The sequence below is a fragment of the Lathamus discolor genome, chromosome 2 (assembly GCF_037157495.1).
Source record: "Lathamus discolor isolate bLatDis1 chromosome 2, bLatDis1.hap1, whole genome shotgun sequence".
In the NCBI taxonomy this organism is placed as follows: Eukaryota; Metazoa; Chordata; class Aves; order Psittaciformes; family Psittacidae; genus Lathamus; species Lathamus discolor.
Window position 1 is genome coordinate 16,589,391 of NC_088885.1, and position 8,595 is coordinate 16,597,985.

The window sequence follows — 8,595 nt, forward strand, 5'->3', positions numbered from 1 at the left end:
GTTTCTAATGGAAGTAAGCAGCTTTACGAGCTGGGTTCGCAGGACATCTTAACTCTCTCCCTCCCACTGCGTGCTAAGGTGGGGGGGTGGGGGGGCGGTGGGGGGTTGCTTAGATAATTACAAAATAAGAAGCATTTGTAAAAGCAAATGCAGAAGGGGAAGAGTCCGAGATTTCCGAAGGCGTCTCAAAAATCCTCAGGAGCACATTAGGTACGGACCTACCTATTTCAGTCCACCCCAGCTTCCAGACTGCACTTCCTGTAAATGAGGTGTGCTCGAAAATAATGTAATTGCTTTCACCAGAAGTGTGGGACACGGATTGGTCTTTATGGAGAGAGGTCTCAGCAGATCGCTTCACTCGGTGCAATTTGTTTTTCAGTTTCAGCTCTAGAAAATACGTTGGAGGTATTTCACAGGATTAAAGTGAAAATGGGAATGATCCTGATCTCTGTCTCACGGTCAAGGTCTTTTTTCCTGCTTTTTTTTTTCTTGGGTGGGGGGGAGGGGGGCTTTGTTTTACATTTTTCTCCTATAATATTTTCACAAGCGCATTTCCAGGGAGGGTGCGATAGCTTTCTGTTTATATTTGGCGGGTGAAAGCAACAGAAGTCTGGCGTTACGCGGTGGTAGGCAGCAGAAAATATTTTACTTAAACTGTCGCGTAAATGTGGCGATGAGGAGAAGCCCTCTTGGGCTCTCTGTCAGCTGCAGGCTGCCTCAATGCAGTGATAAAGTCCTCCCTACAACTTACATTAATTTTGCCATGTAAACTGAGACGGATTTCTTTGCCATCAGTTCTGTCCACCCGCACAAAGGGCGCAGAGAACATTTTTGTTTTACTCTTAGTCAATCCTGATAAGCGAGGAGGCCAGGCTGGCCGTGCAAGTGGCCACTGGAGTAGTTTATCAGGTCGGTTACATCTTCCAGGTGAAAATATTCTTGTATGAATGTGTAGTAGCAACAGATAACAAAAAGATACTCAAGTTAATAATCCTTGATTTTGTTGGGTCTATCCTCCGATTTTCAGGATTCAGCGTTTTGCGAGTAAATTAATTTCTTGCCTTATCTACCAGAAGGTCAAAATTTTTGGTGGGGAAAAAAAGAAAATAAAGGCAGGGTACAGTGAACTGCAATAACATATCCTCTCTATTTCTGCTGGGAGCTTGTAATAATTGCTACCACATGATCACATGGTGTATTGTTGCAGCCTGATTACAATTAAACTTATCCCTCCACCTTTTTCATTACGAGGAAAAAAAAAGTTCTTCCTGAGCTTCAGGCCCATTTTCTGCTGTTTTATTTCCCTTTGAAAAGCTGTCGGAGAGAAGCCGAAGTTGCTCTTTCCTTTATAAAGCAAGAGAAATCGTTTCCAAAAAGCCCTTTTCACCACAACTTCCCTGTAATAGCGTGACATTTACACAGCTTCCGAGCGGGAGGGCTCAGGGGCAGGAGTGGACTTTGCTGATTTCTCCAAGAAGTTGCAGGGTCTTTATTAGTATTATTTTTCCACGTTGAGTCCCGAGCCGTATCTTCACCTAGGGAAACAATGAGGCTCCCAGAGCTAAAGACGCCTGTGCGCAGTATCTACAGAAAGAAAGGAAAGAGGGGGAAGAAAAAAAAATCATACAGGAAACATTGGACATGTTTGCCTTCACTGGAAGACAGCTGTTTGAGTACATTCTCCAAGAGAGTTTTTTGGTTCCCTTTTCAGAAGTGGTTTTAGTGATTAAAACATTGACTTGATGGAGGCAGTTTATCTCTAATGTCTGAGTCTGTCTAACAGCTCTTTTTCCTCACTTCTCCAGCCCTTTCCTCAGATGAGACTGTACATAACCGGGGCTCTAAATCGCGTCAGCCTTAATTTGTATCTGAAGAGATACGGGGACTCACTGCGCAGACAGGAGGGGAGGGTGACTCTATCTGGAAGTTACCTGAGGCACGAGTGGGGGCCATCCTACTGAGAGGACATAAAAAATCCTAAAGCCAAAGCCAAACCACGCTGCATCTGGCAGCTCTCTGCAACTCTGCCAAAGGTGGTGTGGAGAGGAGCAGGAGTGGAGGCAGGAGAAGCCCCATGGCTGATATCCCCGGCCCCGTTGGCTCCTCCAGCAGGCCGTGCGGCTGTGGGGCTGGTTCGCGGAGCTCCCTGCCCGTCGCCTGGCATGGCACCGGGCTGCCTGCCCACCAGTTGGGGAAGGGACTTCCACCGGGATGGGCAGCCGCTTCGAGGCACACCTGTACTGGGAGACCCGGCCGGGTGCCGGCTCCGACCCAGGGGACCTCGCCACGGCTCCTTCCATCTCCAGGGCACAGACGGGGCTCGTCTTTGTGTTTCGGGTTTTCCCCTCTGTACGTTTCATCCGCTTCTTTGGGTTTTTTTGGCGGCAGGCAGTGGGTGAGAAGGGAGGTGATTTGCTGTAGGGGAGCACGTACCCAGGCAGGCAACGGGCGCGCACACCTGAGAGGCCCCCCATGTCTCCTCGCCCTGGCTGTAAGGTGTGCGTGTGACCACACACATGCCTCTCGCCTCGCCACACGCTGAGTTCTTCCCCTTGCCGAGGGTCGTCCTGGAGAATGGGGCTCCCCTCGTCCCCGGGATGGTGTTCCCATTGGCCCTCTCCCACCCCCGGGCTCATCCCACCTCTGACTTGGTGAGAGCCTCCTTCTCGCACGGGTGAGACCCTGCGGGGACAACCCTGGAGGCACGCTTCACGAGGAGAACCTCACCATCTGCACGGATCTGAGATCAGTTTCGGGCAGAAAGAGGCAGCTGTACTCGGCTGAGCCCTCAGCACCGCTTAAATGCCCTTCGTCCACGTCGTGGGTGCTCTCAGTGCCAGCCACCTCCCAGCAGAAAGTTACTCGATACTGTGATATGATCCCGTGTTCTCCAATTAGCTTTACATTTCACCAAGCACACACATTTCTGTTAACAATTTATTTGGTAAAAAAATCCAGTAAAATCGGGGTCTAGAAAATGCATTCTAGCGCCTAGGGTCCATTTCTCAGGTACATGTAATACGTGCTGCCTTTAATAACAAGAGACATTTGCTACTCTTCATGTCAGATGGAACTAATGTCTTTCCATCCATACCGTGAACACATTCTCTAAATAGGAATTATACAGTATTTTCCTTTAAACATAACACCAACCAAATGCAGACTAGCTGATAACTTGCATCTCTGGGTAAGCATATTACTCCCTTCATTTTTGCTGAATCATGAATTTTTCCAAAAAGCTTTTTGTATTTTATGTCTTCTTTAGATAAGCACTTACATATGTGGCCCTGTTGAAGGCTAAATCCCATTCTTACATACGCGACAGCTGACTGTACTTCTAAGATGTTATTTACTCTGAGCTCAGCTTAAAGTGGTGCGTTTGAGGCTGGTGGTTCATTATGAAAAGCGGGAGCAGAGTCGGTCCGGAATTAACCCGCACTCAGCGCACTCCCGCAGCTCCCATCTGCACATGCCTGGGCTTAGAGCTTCTCATCTGTGATACGGACTCCATGTGCCCGAGCACACCGAACTGGGGGTCCTTGAAGGTGGCGGTCAGCTGGACCCTGGACACCACCTGGCATTGCCAGCCTGTGTCTCTCTCCGCACCTAGGAGCGGGTGTGGATGAGCGGGCGCAGGCTCTTCCATCCCCTCCACGGGCCAGAGGCAGGGGAAAAGGGAAAGAGCAGGGACGGCCCCAGCCCAGAAAAAGCATCCCTGCTGCAGTGCTGGGAGCCTTCTGAGACAGAAACCAGAGGAGAGGGATCCAGGCTGGTGCCAAGGAGCTGAAGCAGAGCTCAGGGCACACGCCAAGGTTCCCACGCTCAGAAGACAATTCGCAACATCCCTGGAGCCAAAGTATATTGAGTTCAATAATGGCACGGAGAAAAGGGAGTGTTTTCACAGCAACCTCTCTGATATAGGAAATAATGAGCTGCGAAACAATAAAGGTTAGTCTCTAGTCGGGCATGCCCCCTGCTCTCCCGGAGCAGATACCTAAAGGAAGAAATTCCCCCGGCCAGTTGCACGCAACCCGGGGCAGCCTTCCTGCAGATGTGTCTGCCCTGGTGCCAGCCAGTGAGTATCCCCGCTCCGAGCCGCTTCCTCCCTATTGTGGGGAAGATACTCTCTGGCTGTCAGTAATTACTAATTGTCATCCACTTTCACAAGACCGTATTTCTTTGCAATTTCTCTTGCCGAGTGTGGGGACTATGTCAAATCATCTGTCATCTCCCGGCGCAGCCCGCTGCCAGCCCGCCCCCCTAAAAAGAAAACAAAAGAAAGAAAAGAAGAAGAAAATCCCAGCTGAATGTAACATAGAGCAACATCTCTTAGGTGGTGTTGCAAGAGAAACATAAAGGCTGGTGTTTCTTTGCTCAGCAGAAGTATCTATATCCACCGGGCACCGGTTTCTCCCTGTTCTCAGGTCAAGAAATTCTCAGTCCTGGGGCCCTCTCTATCTGGAGAAATCCAGAACGGAGTGTGGACACGGATCCAGGCTGAAACCTGTGTGTGCAGCCAGTAGAAACTGGTCGGGCCCAGGCTATGGGGACACGGCAGCGGCACCGGCGGGGATGGGGAGAGCCTACGAGGAGGTGGGGCACGTCCCGGGACCGAGGGACCGGAGCCCACCTGCTGTGGGGGGAACAGCCTGCTCCCGGTCCCATAACCCGCCAGGAAGTTTTACCTACAAGGAATAATTCCGCTAAGAGGTGGTGAAGGCACGAACAGACACGTCATCACCATTCTGGGTGATGTAAATATTTGGCAAATGAAGAAGAGGGAGCTTGTCTGACCTATTAATTTTCGCTGGAGCCTGGAGGGAGGTGGGTTCCGGGTCTGTGCACGCTGGGGGTCACTAAAAGAGAGGTCAGAAGTTTGTACTGAGGTTCCTAGGAAGCCTGGACATTGCCTAGACAATAAAGTAACCCTCATTTCATAATGCTCTTTCAGTCAAGTTTGCATCTTTGATAGGATGACAAGACCGTTGCAAAAGGAAAAACCAAAATCCACTGTAGCTGGGAAGATGACATTATGTATGCGGCTATCCCAGTGAGAGAATTAAGATTAAGCTTCATTTATTGGGGGTTAGTGTGTGTGATGGATTGTACTACTTTTTTTAACAATAACCACAGGATCGAAACCTTAAAAACTGTGAGCAAGAATATCCCAACTGCCATAAAAGCTGCCTATATATAAAAAGAGAATCCCATATAACTCCACAGCGGAAATCGGTTAGCAAGTATCCTCTGCCCGTTTGCAAACATCAAATGTTCCTGCCATATGTCTGTTCTTATTTGTATACCAGCTAAGAAACCTGAAACGTATATATGAGATATTAAAACGAAACATGAAAGATTTTCTCAGAAATCTGTAAGAAGGGAATGTAGGTCTGAGGCGGGGGTTAAAGGAAGTAAAAAAACCCAAGTGATGCTATTGCCAAAAACTTTAATATTGAACAACACAGCTGAAGCTTTTATCACGGTACGAAATTTACAGCCTAATAATTCAAACCTGCATGCTCATAGCAAGATGTCTCTCCCCCTTTCTGGGTACCCAAAGGGGTCATTTTGCTCTCCGAGGTGAGAAGCATACCTGCAAGCCAGGAAAGTCTTTGGGAATGACAGGTGACCAGAAACGTGAGAGAAAAAGGAGAGGAAAAGGAGAGAAAAGATAATGGCTTTTTAGGATCTGTAGAGATTTCTGATACTTAGAAATCGAAATGTGGCATCGGTAGAAGTCACTGAAGTAACAAACCGACAAGGAAACCCCAGCCTAGTAAAAAGGAACCCTGAGAAAAATGTGTGGGCCGTAAGAACTGTAGTTTGAGTCTTCACAAAGTGGAGGATTCCTCCGTAGCTCCCCCTCCTCATCCTTTGGGCGGGTGGTGGGGCTTCCCACATCTTAACTGCCACAGGATTAGGTACCAGCTAAGAAGTTGGAAATGATCTGAACGCCTTGGAAAAAGAAGAAAGGTGGGACGGGAGGAGAACACCCGATTTAGAAAATATCCCCTAACTCTCCACAAAATTGGAGAGATGCTGGCGCTGGCTCTCACTGCAGCTTGGAAACGCCTTTCGTGCCCAAGGAGAAACCACCTGCTACACGCGGGCAGCCTGGCACCCCCCGGCACGGGAGGGTAGGTCTCTAAGATGCCGACACATGGTTCAAAGCTCAAGGTCAACGCCTCCCCCTTTCTCTTTTCCTCTTTGACCGCTCCTCCGTCCTCTCCCCAAAACCCGCGGGATAGATGAAGACACGAATTTCCGCTGTGGCGCAAGGGAAACCTGGAGCCGAGCTCTCCCGCGTGTTTTCTAGCCAGCCCCTTCACCCACCCTCCTTCCCCCCCCCCCCCCCCCCCCCCGTCTTTCCTGCCTACCCCTGCCGAGATCTGGAACCCAGAAAGGAGCAGGAAGGGTTTCGGGTAAGCTCGGGTGTCCGCCGTCCCGCCGGGAGCGGCGGGTGGCAGCACCCCGCATGTCCCGGCTTGCTCGGGTGGCTCCGCCGGCGCCGGGGTAGGCTCCTGTCCCCTGCCAGCGATAACCGTCAGGTATTTGCAAGGGTAAACAGAGCCCCGAAGGCTGCGGGGGGAAGGTGGATATCGTTTCCTCAGTTTCAAGCACCGCCCGTGACAAAGAAAGCGAGGCACCGGGAGCAGCACGACGGGCTGCAGGGGTCGTGGGGCTGATGCCGGCCGGGGGCCGGTCCCGCCGGGGCAGGACCCGGGCGGGGCACCGGGAGCCTCCAATGGGGGCGAGCGGGGGCCGCGCTGCGGGATGCCACCATCCCCGGTCTCGGCTCTGCGCTCAGCGACGGCGGCTCGGCGGGGCGGCGGCGGCAGGGCTCAGCGGCGGCCGGAAGAAAGGAGAGGAATGAAGAAGAGGGGAGCGGTGCGTCCGAGGAGCCGGGGTAAGCGCCTTCCCGCGGGGCGGAGGAGGTCAGGGTGCAATTGCGAAGGTTTCCCACTAGATGTCTGCACAGCTAATGATAGTTGAAGGCTCCGTCCTTTCCCGGGTGTACCCCCAAGAGCCCGACCCTCCAGCCTCTTGACGTCTGTCACCCCCTTCAGAAATGAAATCCCTTTCCCCCTATCATCCTCCCTCCGCTTTTCTTCCCCCCTTTGTTTAATTTTTCTTTAAAGAGCATTCTGGAGCTTAGGCTAGAATAAAATACTAATTTTTCCACAGAGAAAGCTCTCTGGTGTACGACTCATGCTCTTGGAATCCTTTTATGACCTTTGATGTGTTTAAATAACACGGTAAAACTGTGCACACACCTCGGATTAAACTTTAATCATCCCAAGTCAAGGACATCCAGGTGGTAAATGACTTTACTTTGACATTTCTACTTTAGAACAATATATGATCCCAGTCGCAGGTCAGAGAGACGTTCCCAGTCTTTTCACCCTTAGAAGCTCAAATATGATTTTATCTACAGAGATTAGAAACTCGTCTATCCTGTCACTTTCTAAAAAATAAAATTAAAAGAAAAAAAAAAGAAAAAGGAAAGAAAAAAAAAAAAAAAGGAAAGATATATAACCAATCCCCAAAATCAATGCTGCCGGGATTCTGATTCTATCAGGTACCTACATACAGACTCCCCATAGGACACTGAAAACGTTCCTTGCTGTTAAGCACTGCTCTGCCTCTCGTGGGCTATGTGTGTGTATAATGATCCATACGGGAATCTAGACAAGTTTTCATATACATGTATGCATATGCTCCCTTCGTGAGAAAAGTTGTGCCGTAGTTGACTGATTTAAGAAAAAAAAAGAAATCCTCTGCAGACTCTCTGTGGTCCCGGTGAAGTGCGAGCACCCCCTACGAGCCCAAAGTGAGCTTGGGTCCTCACGAACAAAACACCCTAACAAATAATAAAAGTACGTTTAAGAGAAATCTGGAACTCTTTATTTGCTCCGCTGCTAGCACCTGGTTTTGAATCGGACAACTTTGGATTAAGACGTACAAAAGAAAGGGATTTATGGGCCTTTTTATTGTCAATCAAAGTTAGTGACAACTAAATTTTGCGTTGATTTTTACCAACGGATCCCTTCTCAGCCTCGGCGTATGCTTGTCTTGGAAGCTGTGGAGCGCAGGGAGCTAAAGCCAAGACTTTTGCATGGAGTTTTAGGTCTTGGACTCAGTTATAGAAAAGGCCTAAGCATGGGGAATCCCATCCTTCTTTTTTATTCTTTTTCATCTCAGCTTTGACTGTGTGCTTACACCCGCTCAGAAAAACAAAAATAATAAACAAAAAAAAAACCAAAAAGAAAAAAAGGAAAAGGAAAAAGAAGAGGTTAAATATGCGATAAATTTAGAGGGAAACTGGTGGGAGGGAGGCGGGCTAGGGCAATTGGCTTTGAGGGTGCAGTTAGAAGCAGGCCCATGTAGGTAGCGCAGTCTTACTGGGAAAGAGGTGAGATTTTGGCTCCACTCCGGAGTGGGGCAAGTTCAGTTCCTCGAGAACTTGCGACCTTCGCAGCATAAAAAGCAAGAGAGTGAATGGTCAGCCAGCCCCTGACACACGGCAGGAGAACAGAGAAAAGCATTGACACCCTCCTGGGGTCTGCCCGACCCCATGAAGTGTGGAAGGTGCTC